The sequence below is a fragment of the Convolutriloba macropyga genome, chromosome 5 (genome assembly GCF_964194025.1).
Source record: "Convolutriloba macropyga chromosome 5, txConMacr16.3, whole genome shotgun sequence".
Taxonomy (NCBI): domain Eukaryota; kingdom Metazoa; phylum Xenacoelomorpha; order Acoela; family Convolutidae; genus Convolutriloba; species Convolutriloba macropyga.
The window spans coordinates 18,529,502-18,545,623 of NC_134472.1; the positions used below are offsets into that span (position 1 = coordinate 18,529,502).

General features: G+C 32.6%; 1 protein-coding gene across 5 annotated transcripts in view; it reads left to right on the forward strand.

Annotated features, from left to right (window-relative positions):
* LOC142339196 (uncharacterized) overlaps nt 1–16,122 on the forward strand; it is a 142,197-nt gene that overhangs the window by 21,887 nt on the left and 104,188 nt on the right. Inside the window, exon 1 of one of the 5 annotated variants that reach the window (XM_075389013.1) lies at nt 8,772–8,812. The exons of the other annotated variants lie outside the window; for them this stretch is intronic. The gene's annotated coding sequence lies outside the window, so the exon portion shown is untranslated. Of the gene's footprint in view, nt 1–8,771; nt 8,813–16,122 lie in introns of those variants that run through there. 5 annotated transcript variants of the gene reach the window in all.

The window sequence follows — 16,122 nt, forward strand, 5'->3', positions numbered from 1 at the left end:
ACCAATCAATTGTCTGGTTCATGCCTAAGACAAACTGACTAAGATCTGAGTGACTGAGTTGTAACAAAGCTGTGTCATCGGCGTAAAGGGTCATTGTGAGGTTCGCTGTAGCCTCCGGAAGATCGTTTACATACAAGATAAACAGCAGTGGTCCCAAAATTGAGCCTTGAAGTACACCTATTCTTAAAGGTAAAAATGAGGATTCAGTATCTCCGCAACGTAATTTTTTTTTCTGTTTGTTAGATAGCTTTTTGGTAAGGTATTGATAAGTCCACGGAATCCCATTCTCCACAACTTTTCTACGAGAATTGACTGATCTACTGTATCAAATGCCTTTTTTAAGTCCAGAAAGACTGCATGTGTTGAAATTGCTGGTTTGTTCAAATTGTATCTGATTGAATCTACAACTGATATCAAGGCATCTATGGTACCCAGTTTTGATCGAAAACCAAATTGATTGTTGTGCAGTTGATTTGTGTGTTTGAGAAAACTGGTCATTCTTTTGTGGATAGTCTTTTCGAAGACTTTCAATATGGCAGGTAATAACGAAATGGGTCTGTAATTATTAGCTTCAGAAACATTTCCAGACTTAAAAATTGGGACAACAACTGCCCTCTTCAAGCATTCTGGGAATGTTTGTGCTTTCAGTGCTTTGTTAATGAGAAATGTCAGTGTGTCTAAAGTCCCGAAAAGAAAAGACTGTATTACGAAGACACTTATCTCAAAACAGTCACTTGTATAAATTGTTATTAGGGACATTACATTTCAACCTCATCGTTATTAACATTTGGAAGATACATTGAGCAGTGAACTTGCAAAATTTTGTCAGGATTCCAATTGCCATTACATTTCATTTTCTCCGCGACAGAAGTAAAAAACTGATTAAACTCCTGGCACTGCTCGACACTCAAAATTTGCTTTGCTCCAGATTCTTTCCCGGTTAGAAAATTAAATGTTTCGATAAAAGATTTATTATTTGAGGTGCTTTCGGCAGCAATTAGTGTGTGAAAATGTAATTGTTTCTTTTTGTCAACAATTTTTCTTAGCCGTCTTTTTACAATGCAATAACGCTCCCAATTTTCCAATGAACTCTCAATTTTGTTTTTTTTATACAAAAGATGTTTTTTGTTAGACAAATTTTTGATTTGGTTGTCAACCCAATTTTTAATTTGTCCTGGTATTTTAATTTTTTCTGGAATAAATTGATTCACTATTTGCTGTACTTTAAAGTTAATGTGTTCAAAGCATGAGTGTATATCCTTCGTTTCAAATAGTTTTTTAGACTTTTGCAGCTCAATAAGCGTTAGAAAATTCAGTTTTTCTTTCGATTCGCGGTTTTTCAGCAAATTCCAGTTTCGATAACGGGTAGTTTTCCTACCTTCCTGTGTTCCGATTGCAACTCCCGGTACCGTTAGAGTATAGTAGTCAGTTATTTATGTCTCTAAAAGCTCTACTTGGAATTTTTTATCAGAATAGACGACATCAATAACTGAACTATTCTGCTCAGTTTCTCTCTTTGGTATATTTGAGTTCAAACATTGCAAACCAAAACAGCTGAGACTAATTTGAAGATTTGTTTTTCTGCTCGATTCCCTGATGTGATCATTGTTAACGTCACCACATAGAATTTTTATGTTATCTGGTTGTAAGTAGATATCACTAAGATGTCAAGCGCAATCAAGGAATCGTTTACAGGAGAGTTAGGTTTCATGTAAACAGCCATTACATAGATAGCAACGGCTCCAGAGTTCTTGGCTGTTAAAATTTGTATATTGTTTTTTTTGTGTTTTTTTTTGTGAAGTTCCATCATTACTCCTTTCTTTGAGATAATAGCAACGCCTCCTCTTTTGTTGACGGTTGCATGTTAACGGTTAATTATATCCGTCAATTTTGAACAGGTGATTCGTATGATTTTCCGATAACCATGTTTCAGTCAAGCAAAGAAAAGATGGCTGCAATTTCAACGATTTTATTAGAATCTGCAGCTCATCAAAATTTTTTCTTAGAGACCTTATGTTTGAAGAAGTAGACTATGTGTTGAAGAGATCGTTGTTTGTTGAAAAGAACATAGTGATCGGTTTCCCCATTATAATTTTTACCTATTTTTTTCTGCTGTATCCGTTATTTTGAATCTAATTGTTAATTACAGTGTGGTCATTTGCGTATAAGAAGAGTCGATATCGCTCAACTTGACAGAAAATCCACCACTCACTTATCAGAAAGTTCAGTAGCTGAATTGTCTGAAAACGATCAGAAAAATACTTGAATTAAAGTTGGACAATGCGGATGTCGCAAAGCCACGGAGTAATATTTTTTGTAATATCCTCAGGCAGCAAGAGAAGCGGATATAGCTATTCTTGTTGCCTTTAGAAAAAAAAAAGAAAAGAAAACAAAATAAACAAAATTTTAGTTGAAAATCGTCTAAAAAATTCATTTGGAAACTGTTTCCAATACGAAGCGCTTATGTTGAAAGAAGAACAATCATTTTCTGCTTAGCACCTTATTTTAAGTAATTTATTTTCTCACATAGGCAAAACAAAACAAAATGGTTTTGAATTGGTCTCAACAAATAAATACACAGTCATGATTTTGTATTCGGTTCAATCTTCTAATTGATTGTTGGTTGACTCGTTTCATGTCGGGAGAAAAATTTGATCTCCCATCGTTGTCTTTTTCCAGTTTGCGTTTTTTACTGGCATGTTTACGTTTGATAGCGTTTGGAACATTAGCAAGATCGCTCGTATAATTGATACGATGATAACCGATCGTATTGTTAGCCTTCGATACCAGAACAGAAACTTTGCAGTTGTTTGTTGAAGTTATGAAACCTTGTCAGAGAGTGTCGAGAAGTACGATTTCGCTGCGTTGCGCATCAAATGGTGGGTTACAAGTGTCCAACGTGTCTTTTCTACTGTATTTTTCTTGAGCACGAATTCAGTCTTGCAGTTTTTTTTGCTCAGTTTCAATTTTTCTATCCTCGTTTTATAGCAAAAATTTTCGCCCTTCAATTAATCTAGTTGCCCTTGTAATTCATTAACCTGTTCTTGTAACGAAGTTTTTTCCCGCAATTGCATCTCTTTTAGTTGATCCGCGTTCGTGTTAACTTCCATTTTTGAGTTGTTTCTTTTTCAACAGTAGAAAACGAATAAAAGGTAAAAAAAAAATAATAAAAAAACTGTTTTTGTATGATTTGGATTTTTTGTTTAATCAGCTGTTGCTTTTGTGGTTCTGGGGTACTCACGAACACTACCAAATCGTCCTCCTTAAAACATCAATCCTCCTTGCACTTGCTCGTTGGCAATAAGGATAATAATAACAAGAGAGAATAACTCAAAAAAAATGTACGTAATCAATTAATTGTTACGAATTTTAACTTTTTAGAAATGACTCTGTATAAATCTGTAACTTTCTCCGACTTCAACACTAGTATGCTTTTTATTGGCCCTCGGTTTTGATCTGCGAATTAGAATAATTACTTGGAAATCGTAACCACTATAGAAACTTTTTTCAATTTGAGCTATGCTCTTTTTCTGTTATTTCGGTAATTTTTCTTTCGCACGAAGCAATAGAGAGTTCAAAGAAAAAGAAGCGACCGTTCTCAAGGTCTTCAATCTGTTTTCTGAAAATTTAATATAAACTTGAAGATTGCAACTGTATTGCATATAATTAAAAGAACATCGACTATTATAAGCCCAGAGAAAAAGTTTTTTGTACTATAGGCAAACATACACTGAAGTAAATCGCTCAATTGAAATTTCAAACTCAGGGTCGAACTCAGAGTTATCCCAACTCATAGGCTTAAAGTCAAATTTAAAACAGTTAAAAGTCAAATTTGAAACAGGAAAACTTCAATTTTTTGGAACGGAATAAGATTATTCGATTGTATCGGGTTAGTTTAATTTTTAGTTTTTTTGTATAATCAGTTTATCGCGTTAACTCCCGGCTCTAAGCATAGCAAAGTTAGCAACAACTTCGTTCCCACTTGAAATCATTTCGTATCTTAATACTATGCGAGGGTATAGAAATTTGCTGCGAGCTTTTATGTGTAGGGCAAACTGACCTCTCGCTAGTTTGGCACCGAAAATATTAAAATAAGACTTTCTTGTATTAAAGTTGACAGTCAAGCTGGAGTATTCGTGGCTGTATAGCTTTGTTATTTTACCACGAAAATACTTAAAAAAATCTCGGTTATTTTTAAATCTTGGTGTCAAATTCTTGCCCTGTAAAGCCCGGGGTCAATGATCTGGCTAATTTGACAATGTAGTGTGACATCTAAACTCCCGAAATATTTGCTTTTATTGCTTTTAATCTTCAATCTTGACGCTGTAACGAAGTGTTGTCATGTTTAACACCTTATCAAATAGACGCACTTTCGGTTTGTTGTGAAGAAGCTCTGGTCTACTTCGCATTACGTCACAACTTAGACGCTGATCAACTTCAGTTTCTGTGAAATAATTCTGCAACTTCTGCAACTTGTAATCTCACACTAAATTATCAACAATTTTAATTCATTGTGGGAACTAGTTGGGAATCAAAACTGAGAATCTCTTATATCTCTAGATACTGCTACACAATAAAGTACATTGAGGCTGAATCTAATTTACCGAAACTCTTAACTATGTCGGGTTCTTCTATTGTTAATTCACTAAATTTCTTAACTAGTTATAACGCAGCTATACATTTTTGACCGAATTTCTCCAAGAATTCGTCTTTTAATTAATAGTTTTAAAAACAGGTTATAATACAATGATTTTTTTTCACTTTCATTAGCTTCAAAAAACAGTTTAACTCATTTCTTTACTTATTATATTCGGCTTATTTTTGATCTCTTCGTTTACAAAAAAAATTGAGCAACAACTAATTTCTTTTTATTTCAACTTTTATCAAAAAAAATTTTGAGCAAAATTAGTGTGATCTGAAACTTTTCTGAAGCTTTTCAGCACTGAAATAGCTAAGTTCGATAGAAATTTACTGCTTTAAGTCCTAAAATCCAATATTTCGAGTATCTTTAAGGGCATCAAAGTTGAGCGAGCGAAGCCACTTTCATGGAGATGAGATGGCGTTTTTGTCAACAATTTGTTTTGTATTTTTCCCCCCAGTGTCATGTTTATGTTTATACCAAATATAATTTATGTTTTATTATATAGCAGTTACCATGTAAAAATAGCATGTGCACGTAAAAAATGTATGCCCACTAAGCTGGGGGAATAGGTCAGAAATTTGCTGGCTTCTGAACCTATGATGACTTCATGCTTATAATTAAACTCTCGGTTTTTGGATAAGAATAAAAAAAAACAGTTATTACTGCTCACCGAAAAACCCTAGAGCAAATAAAATTGTCTTGTAACTTTTATAAATGTAATACATTTGGTATAAGACAAACCATACGCGGATCCGTCCTCCACATCAGAAAGATTGATCTGGGTCTGATTTTTTCAAACCATACGATAGGTCTTGCACTCTTATTTTCAGAACTACTGAGTGGCAAAAACATGACTTTACCCCAACTTTTACTTTTGCTGATATATTGATACCTAACCAATTGAAACCTAACCTATCATTTTCAGAGTCAGTATCAAGTACAGTTTTTGTACTGTTTTTTTTTCAAAGACAGTGGATGTTTTTTTAATTTAAATTTTTTTGTCAGTTATCAAACGTTTGAATTCGGGCATAACTACCCGGACTTGAGTCCCAGACTTGAGTTTTTCAGCGCTGAACCAGCACATTTCAAGAGTAAAAACTTAATTCAGTTCTGAAACATTGTATCTCCAGAATATTTTAAGTTTCCTTATGTGCAGTATTTCTTCATTATGATTATATCGAGTTCATAGAGTTCGTTTAGACTAAACTTATCCTTTATAGTCTGAAGATTACTCATACCCCAAAATTAAGTCTGAGCAGAATAAAGTCATACTTTTGTAGCTTATAACTATACACACTATTTATACTTAAGGTGGTTTGTAAGCAATTACCACAAAGCCCATTTAGCTTAGTAGTTTCGACTTGCTACGCAATTTAATTGTCACAAGTACACACGCGGAAGTTCAAACCGCATAAAAAGCAAATCTTGTTGGCGGGAGTTATGCCGACCATATTTTTTTCATGAAGTAAATTTTACTCAAAATCTCCACTGCCAGCGTAAATTGTGACATGAGTACTGGCCATCCTGAAAAACAGAATGTGTTGAAACTGATTCTGCGCTGATTTGCTCTGCCACCACGCTCCGGATGGTGTCTATTTTCAACAATCATATGAGGAGAATGTAAAGTTTCTGTAGTGCTCCCACAAAGTAAGACTTTAGATTCCACAAATTGATGGCTCGTTTAAAACTTCGTGGTGAATTTTAACATTATCACCAGTGCAAATGACGACGATTTCAATTAATCAATTACAGTACATTTAAAAAGTGCAATCCCATCAATGGAGTTTTAAATAACAACAGTTATGTTGCAAAGAAACAATCATACCTTCCAGGTACTTGAGTTTGAAGAAATTTGATATAATTTCTTACCATTCATGGAATGAGATGGCATTGTAAAAAACTTTCATGAATTCTATTGACTTGAAGTTGGATTTTTTTTCAAACATTACTTTTCACTGAGTGAGTTGAAAAGGCTAAAATAAGAGACTAAAAATTTGGTAAAAGAACTTATATTGTGCAGAAAAAGATAATATACGATTTTTTTCGGTAGAAAACTGCTATTCATTGCTCTAGAAAAAATCCTGCGGGTTGACATTTGTTTTGTTCACAATTTGTTGTAATTCCCGCAGTTACATTTTAATTACTTTAGTTGCAGGAGTTTTTATTATAAATTTGTGCCGTTATTTCATCACCTTGATTAGCTCTTCGGCTTATTCCCGCTCAAATATCTACGGCAAATCTTGTGATTTAACTTAATTCTTTTTCTAAGAGTCAAGACTGTTCACATTTACAAAACACAAAGAGAACTAACAAATTTTCTATCCTCTTCAAATAACTTTGTAAAATTGATAGCTCGTTCTTCTTTTTATTGAATAAAAATTCTCTTTAAAAACTTTGTTTCTATACTTTGATTTACAGGTGTAAGAAAAGAATCTCATAAAGGAACATAAATCTCAAAATATCTCCAAAGTTCTTTTCAAAAACAATCATGATGGACAAAAGGTTTTGATTTTAAACAGAAAGTTTACTTTCCTGATGCCCTTTAGTGGACAAAAAATAAACAAGAAAATAGGATTTGAAATCTTATTGTTCATAAATTTTTTCTAAATGAGGAGAACAACTTAGAATGCTTTTTCAAATTGTTTTTTTGGTAACTTCTATTCATGAAATTAGAGACCGACCTATAGTGTGTTTAAACACGGCTCGTTTAAGCAGTTAAGTGTCTTGAAATCAGCGAATGGGAGAACATCAAAATTTTTGAAAATTGATTCAGCAATAGTTTGTTACAAAGCCTTTTTTGGAATTTTTAACAAAACTTCATCCACTTTGAACCAATTAATAATAACTTAACCTAATTCTCCCTTTTTGAACAGAAACACTTCGGGTGACCTGTTTTAAAGTAAAACGATTTATTAAATTGAAATTTGATATCATTTTTCCCTCAACAGTTAGATTATTTCCACATAAATTGAGAACATTTTATGATTTTCTGAACTACAGCAATTGGAACCGCTGAACATATTTGAACTAAGAGCACGGTGAAACATTCGCCATAAGAAATAAAAAGGCAAGGTGTCAGATTTACTCAGAACTGTTGATTTTTGTTTACAAGTATTTCTTGTATGGGTTTATCTAAAAAATCGTGTCACTATGGCACTGATTGTTTTGGTCGGGCGTGGCATTAACTTACAGCACAGATAATATCTGAGATTTAATCAGTCAGGTTTCATGTGCTGCTTTGTTTACCTTTTAGATCAAGTCCCCTACACAATCTAAATTGACATATATCGCTTCGTATGTCACTGGCAAAACGTCAAATGGCTCAAAACTCTACGTCCACGTGACCATCAAGCTAAGAGCGAAAACAAGTTGGGGGAAACAAGTCCACAGGTCTGATTGAGATAGGAAGCGTTGGGGGTGGGGGTGGGTGGGTGGGGGGTGGGGTAGATTGGGGGTATTGAGAGATATAGCGATTGTTTGGGTAAAGCGAGGGGTTCTATTTCTGCGTGCTAATTCCTAATAAACTTCAACTTAGTAAAAAAGGGTTTATAAGAGTCAATACTTTTATGATTATTGACACTCTGTTGATTACCGTCAGATCAAGTCAAGCTCAAAAATGGCCGCTGATTTGTTGTAGTAAATCCCTGTGAAAACTCAACTCGGGTGCTGATATATTTGACATGTTTATAGATTGTGTCTCACAACTGGCTGCTAGTTATATCTAATATATTATATAGACTTAGTTAATATATTGTATATAGACTGCAGTAGGAGTTTAGCGTCACTTTTCCTCAAGGATAAATTTATATATACTTTGCCCGGCACTTAGTTCTATCCTCGCCTCTGCTTTAAAGAGGGTTCTCTCTATTCTGGCAGCAGTTATTGGACTAGAGCGGAACTAATTTCAATTGACAGGCTTCCAAGACACACTGAGTTTATATCCGCATAGCGTACCCGCTGCCAATAAACCCACCACCACAAAAACCAGACCCATAAACCTCTTTCCCAATTTTTCCCTCGCTCAGCTGCATCGCAAAGAATTATTTTTACCTTCTTTTATTCCTATCTTTTGGCTTGCACTTTTTCTTATTCTGAGAATTTCTGTTTCGTGATCAGAAACTGTTGAAATTTTCTCGCATATTTCTACATCTCCAGCAAAATTTTTAAATGGTAAGAGATTTTGTAATCAAAATTTTCGGATCTATTCTGCTTGGGTTCCCAGTTTAGTGCACGTGCTATTTTTGTACATGGTAATGTGCTATATAACAACACATCATTTATTTGTATTTCTATTTTGCGACAAAACAACTATCATTGTATGAGGGGTCACCTCATCTTATTTTTGTTGTCACCAGATCTTTTAATGGCAACATTTTATTTTTCTCCTCAGTGTATTAATTATATTTTATTTCTTGCTGTCATGTTCGCATAAAAGCTGTAATAAGCCAGGTGTTAAAAAAATTAAGTCATTTTTATCACAGAAATAAGAAAATTTGATACTTTTGGGTCAAACACGCACTAATTGCACTTTTTTTCTGTCTAGTAAGAGAAAATAAACGTTTTTAATAATTTTTTTTCTTGAAATTATTTCCCTAATTCAAAAATTTTACCTCTCCTTTAAGCTAGATAAAATTTGCAAAAAATTTGTTGCACCTTGTGTGTTTTTCTCAATTTATTGATAATTTTCAAAAACCGAAATCAAAACTTTGTTCAAATTTTTTGACATAAATTTGAAGAATGTATTCAACAGAATTGAGCCCAGACGTGTTTAATTATTTCCTTATATATTTGAGAATATGATTCAAGTTAGATTGGAAAAAGTCAAAAGGTAAACTGAATTGCTAAAATGTAGTTTTTTGCAGCGAAATTTAATCCTGCTCTATAGATCTGTTTCAAATTTCTTCAACTCTTTCTTCTTAAACTTTCTGGCAAATTGTTTCAATTAGGTGTAACCTACGTAATTGGTCTCAATCCTCAACGTCAATGTTGCTTTGACAGACATATGTATTTTTGTAATACCATATTTTTAAATTTGGTTGACGAACAGAAATTAGGTAAATTCTAGGAGAGAAATTGGAAAAACGCTTCACCAATATATAGTCAAGTATTTGATTTAAAAACGCTTGCAATTTCCATTAATTTAATGAGTAAACTTGAACAGGTATATCGGAATGATCTGAGCTGATTATGTGAGATTAAGAAAAAAATTGAAATTTTATTTACATGATCGTTAGATTCACGAGTTGTTAGGTTTCGATAACACTTTCAAATTCAAAAAACATTAATCGAAATGTCAAAACAAATTTACTGATGACAAAATGCTTTCCATGGAACCTATAGATATATTTCCCTCATTTAAGAACTGCACTTGTGGGATTTAAGTTAGAAAACGCTTATATCAAGAATCAGATTTTTCTAATTCTTACCGATCCAAGATTACCAACAGATAAAAAGTTTTACATTGTACGACCCTAATGTATTGCACCTGATGTAATTTTCTCAGTTCATACAGTAATTTATTATGAGCTATACATTTATATACACATATTATATATACACACACACACACATATATATATATATATATATATATATATATATATATACTTTCATAGCCATCAGAATTAATAATGGAAGTTAAAAATGGATAAAAATTTTTTTGAAGTAATTGGATGTTTTACAAATTAATGTCACTTTCTTGGTGATTCGAGAATAATCGCTCTTTCTTAATGTCACGCCACAAAAATTAACTGTTAATATGCGATACAGCTTCAGCTTAACTGTTACTGAGAATTAAAATTTCAATTTGAAACCGAGTAAAATTGTGGTGCATTCAAAACCTGTTGTAATAAAAACGTGTTCCAATCAAATCGTGTTGCAATTTATGCTCTTCAATTTTTATGGATTAGATTTTTTCGGTACATGTTCCTACAAAGTGTGTGCTTAACAATTTTCCAGTGATTGAATGGATTTAAGCCAGAGTTGAGCAGAAGGATTCCGTTAATTTGTTCCAGTTTTGTATTAGTTGTTGAGAGGAATATGTTTCAAGCTAATCTCTTAAATATAAAAACAAAATATAAAATACAGACAAAAAAGACAACAAATTGTTCACGTAAAAAAAACTTCCACTGCCATGCTCTCAATCCAATTTTTGTGATACAAATGTCAAAAGGTCTAACCGAACTTCGAAATTACGTTTTATATAGTATGAACTGTAATTAATATGTGAGATAACATTTTCCCACAAAACTGATTTCATAAACCTGAATCTTGATTCCGTCCGCAAATAGCAATGCGAGGACCTTTCCAGAATTTATTCGTCAAATATGTTTTTTTTTTTCGTTTTGTTCTAATTGATGTGTTACTGCCATATTATGTGGAAAAAAATTTTTGTTTGATTAAGATGTACGTTTTTGAAGCGTAGAGCAAAACCTTTATATGACAAAATATGTGCTAATTTTTGGTATCTTTTTAAAATGAGTTATGAGATCTACTAAAAATTGTTGTTTGGATAATCTAAACTGATAAATCCATAAACACGTCTCGACTTTTTTTAAATGTTGCCTATACAAATATTCGTGCTCGTTTTGTATTTGAATCATTATTCGTCAACTAACATAAAAAGATAAGCAATCACAAAATAATCACAACTCATGTGAGTTTGATTGGATGTGGTACACTTTTGTTTTCCTACTCCAAGTAAACTGTTGCAAACGTTTGAAAGTCATCCATTTTCACTCAATTTTTGTTCACGATGACAAAATCTGTTATTAACTCTTCTAGCAAAATATTGAAACACCATATGGACAAAAATCCCAGGCAAGTTATGTAATAATTAGTTGATGTTTTGGCCAGCGTGATTATTTTGGCCAATAACGACATAACTGATAATTGAAAAAAAAAAACGTTTTTTTCCAAATTTTGGGTATCCAGCTAGAATGAAAAAACGTATACATAAGCGAGTGCAGATTTTCAGCTTGCATTCGAACCTGGTTGCAATTAGCAAATAGTGAATGCGAAAACTCGAGATAATCTATTGATATGAAACTAAAAAAGATTTACTTCGTCAAATAGGAGAATAACCTCTCTACAGTTCTTTGGAATTGAAGAGTGAAAAGGCCAGATGGATCTTCATTCAAGGCTTTTGTAATAAAAGGAAGACTCAAGCGAAAATCTAAGCAATGTTAAACAGATTTGGTCAGAAGATAACAAAACCTATGAAAATAATCTTCTAAATTACATATTTTCAACTTTGTTTATTTTAATTTACTTACAAAGATCTAACTTCGTTCCTTCTATCAATTCTCCAAAAAAAAATGTTTTTATTTCCGATTTCTAACAACAAGGAAACCAATGTGCTCGCAGATTCATTAAATACAAGTAAAGCACTCGGTCTTTCAAAAATACTAGCATGGGCAAAATATTCGAAAGCAGTGCTAGCGTAACCACTTGTTTGTCTCGTTAACCAGTTCATCACGGAAGGAAAACCCACTCTCTCATAGACCTATTTCTGTCAATTCTACCTAGCCAAAAGTAAATTTGTAAATACCCTTCGTTCGCAAAAAAAAAGATTTTTTTGAAAGGGAGCAATTACTATCTGTCAGTCAATTAGACTGTGGAAAACAAATCTGATGCCTTCTCAAAAATTACGAAAAAGGCTAAACCTCAACAGCAAAAAACAGTTACAAATGCATTTTTAAATCTTTCAAAGGCTTTTGAATCCATAAACAACAAATTACCCCTAATAAGACTTGAAAATATAGGCTTTGACGAACAAACAACCAACTTGTTAGAGAACTGTTTGAATAGAATATCACAAAAAAATTTTTTTAAACTGAATTCAATCCGTTTAAATAATATTGAGGAGAGGAGTTACAGAAGGTACCAATCTAGGTAGTGTGCTACTTAATATTTACGTGAAAGATCTAGGAAAGATTATAGAAAAATCTTGCACTGTCGTGCAGTATGCAGAGGACAAAATTCTTTTTACATCCGACAGTATTGAAACTTTGTCGAAAATTTGAGCATAACATCTCTGAAATTGTCGATTTTATTACAAAGTCCCAGTCAATGGTGAAAACAATTTCTTATTGCAGGAAACAGAAACCACCTTACTCAACGCAAATGTAACATGTCACGTGCATTTTGCAGATTCAGTTTTATGGGGCAGTGAATTTCATCAAACCTTTCGAAAAGCAATTGAATTTGGAATTAACACCTGCTTCAATGGGAGAAAATCAGATTTGTCCACAGATCTCATAGTTCCTAAAAACACCATTTCTATATTTTGAAAAACACTTGTGCAAATAGTTTTCCCGGGTAACCATCAACGATCTTCTAGCAGTTAAAACGAATCTGTCTCTACCAGGAGAATAAAACAACATCATAGAGTCAAATAAAGTTCAGTTTGGCATGAGAAGGAACACAAAATTTTGAGTTGATTCGTTTGTTGCACAAGCTATTCCAATCTATTGTCGTAGCTCTTCTAATATCGTATTCAAAACAACATCGAGAGCTTTCTTGAAGAAAGCCTTGATTCGTTTCTTGCATAAGCTATTCCAACCTATAGTCATTTCGCTTCTAATACCGGATGCAAAACAACATCGAGAGCCTTGATAATGTTTCAGAAGACGTAAATTAAAAGCTTAGTCTCAAAAACAATATTTTAATATACTTAGGTAAGTAGCGCGAATCCGAAAAAAAACTGATTGACCTCAAAGTAGAGCAAAAATTTAATTACTTCAATTTAAATGTTTGTATAGTTCAGATATACCCACAACTGGGTTCCTAGCAATTTGTAAATAACAAAAATACTTCACAGATTTTTTAAACTATGGGTTCTCTCATAAAATTTTCATGATTTGATAGCCTTATGTTTTACATACATCTTTTATCCAGCTGAAAGAGAAACAACTTGAAACCCAGAGGTTTTTGTTTGGTTTCAGGACTCACCTAACGTCGGAAGAGTACTTGTAAAAATGATTGGTTCGTAAATGTTTTAAAAAACTTGATTTTTTTTTGTAAAATTTGTAAATTATAAATTGATGTTAAACAATTAATAAAATACATATTTTTGCTTAACAATGCTCTATGCTAATCATTGACGCTGAGGGACCTTCTTTTAAATATCAATTTAAAGCTCATTTCTAGTTCTAGTTTGCGACAATTTTGTCGACTCTTGCGCCAACCAGATTCTGGAAGTGTAAATCAGGACAAAGACAAAGCAGCTTTTGAATAAATTGTCCTTGCCTCGCCTGCTGATTGAGGGTGGCACATTTTTCTATTGTTGAGCTTTTGAAACACACTTTTCAGTCGAATTTTATATACTTGTAAATAATACATCAAAATTTTTGGGACACGATTTGGTATATCCGTTGAAAAAACGATCTAGGAAAGATTATAGAAGAATGTTGCACAGTCGTGCAGTATGCAGAGAACAAATTTCTTTTTACATCCGACAGTATTGAAATTTGGTCGAAAATTTGAGCATATTGTCTCTGAAATTTTCGATTTTATTAAAAAGTCCCAGTCAATGGTGAAAAAAATTTTCTAATTGCAGAAAACAAAAACTACCGTACTCAATGCAATTGTAAGAAGTCACGTGCATTTTGCAGCTTCAGTTTTATGGGGGAGTAAATTTCATCACAACTTTCAAAAGGCAATTGAAATAGGGATTAACACCTGCTTCAATGGTAGAAAATCAGACGGGTCCACAGATCTCATACTTCCTAAAAAAAACTATTTCTATTTTTCTGAAAAATCCTCGTGCAAATAGTTTTCTCGGGTAGCAATCAACTATTTTCCAGCAGTTAAAACAAATCTGTCTCTACCATGAGAATAAAACAGCATCATAGAGTCAAATAAAGTTAAGTTTGGTATGAGAAGGAACAAAAAAATTTGAGTTGATTCGTTTGTTGCACAAGCTATTCCAATCTATTGTCGTAGCTCTTCTAATGTCGTATTCAAAAGAACATCGAGAGCTTTCATGAAGAAAGACTTGATTCGTTTTTTGCACAAGCTAGCTATTTCAACCTATAGTCGTTTCTCTTCTAATACTGGATTCAAAACAACATCGAGAGCCTTGATAATGTTTCAGAAAACGTCAATTTAAAGCTTAGTCTCAAAAACAATCTTTTAATATACTTGGGTAAGTTGCGCGAATCCAGAAAAATACTGATTGACCTCAAATTAGTGCAAAAACTAAATTACTTCAATTGAAATGTTTGTATAGTTTAGATATCTCCACAACTGGGTTCCTAGCAATTTGTAAATAAAAAAAAAATTTCACGGATTTTTTAAACTATGGGTTCTTTCATAAAATTTTCATGATTTGATAGCCTTATGTTTTACATACATCTTTTATCCAGCTGAAAGAGAAACAACTTGAAACCCAGAGGTTTTTGTTTGGTTTCAGGACTCACCTAACGTCGGAAGAGTACTTGTAAAAACGATTGGTTCGTAAATGTTTTAACAAACTTGATTTTTTTTTGTAAAATTTGTAAATTATAAATTGATGTTAAACAATTAATAAAATACATTTTTTTGCTTAACAATGCTCTATGCTAATCATTGACGCTGAGGGACCTTCTTTTAAATATCAATTTAAAGCTCATTTCTAGTTCTAGTTTGCGACAATTTTGTCGACTCTTGCGCCAACCAGATTCTAGAAGTGTAAATCAGGACAAAGACAAAGCAGCTTTTGAATAAATTCTCCTTGTCTCACCTGCTGATTGAGGGTGGCACATTTTTCTATTGTTGAGCTTTTGAAACACTTTTTTCACTCGAATTTTATAGACTTGTCAAAAATACAACAAAATTTTTGGGACACGATTTGGTATTTCAGTTGAAAAAAAAACATACCCTTCGGGAAAACAAATTCATTTTTGGCCACATAGTCATTTATATCTTGTATCGACTCATTTCTTGTCGTGGTTTGGTCATTTTGAAAATAGATGCAAAAAATTATGTGAGAAATGTTGTCAAACAATGAAGAAATGTCAATAATAGATACAGCAAACATTTATAGTATGTACTGAACTGTGAGGTCAGCCCACAAATTTGCAAATTCTATTTATAGTTTTACAAAACTTTGCAAATTCTATCTGTAGTTTTACAAAAATTTGCCAACCACTCTTTGCATTTACAAGTATTTGCAAAAAATTTTAAATTTTACAATTTTTACAAATTGAAGGCTTCAAGTTTCCTAAAATGTATATATATATATATATATATATATATATATATATATATATATATATATATATATATAATTCGAGCAAAAATTTAAACCAGTTTTTAGTAGACTAGAATTTTTTTAGTTTGTACTGAACTTTGAGGTCAGCCCACAAATTTGCAAATTCTATTTATAGTTTTACAAAAACTTGCAAATTCTATCTGTAGTTTTACAAAAATTTGCAAATCAATTTTTGCATTTAAAAGTATTTGCAAAAAAATTTCAAGTTTACAAATTTTTGCAAATT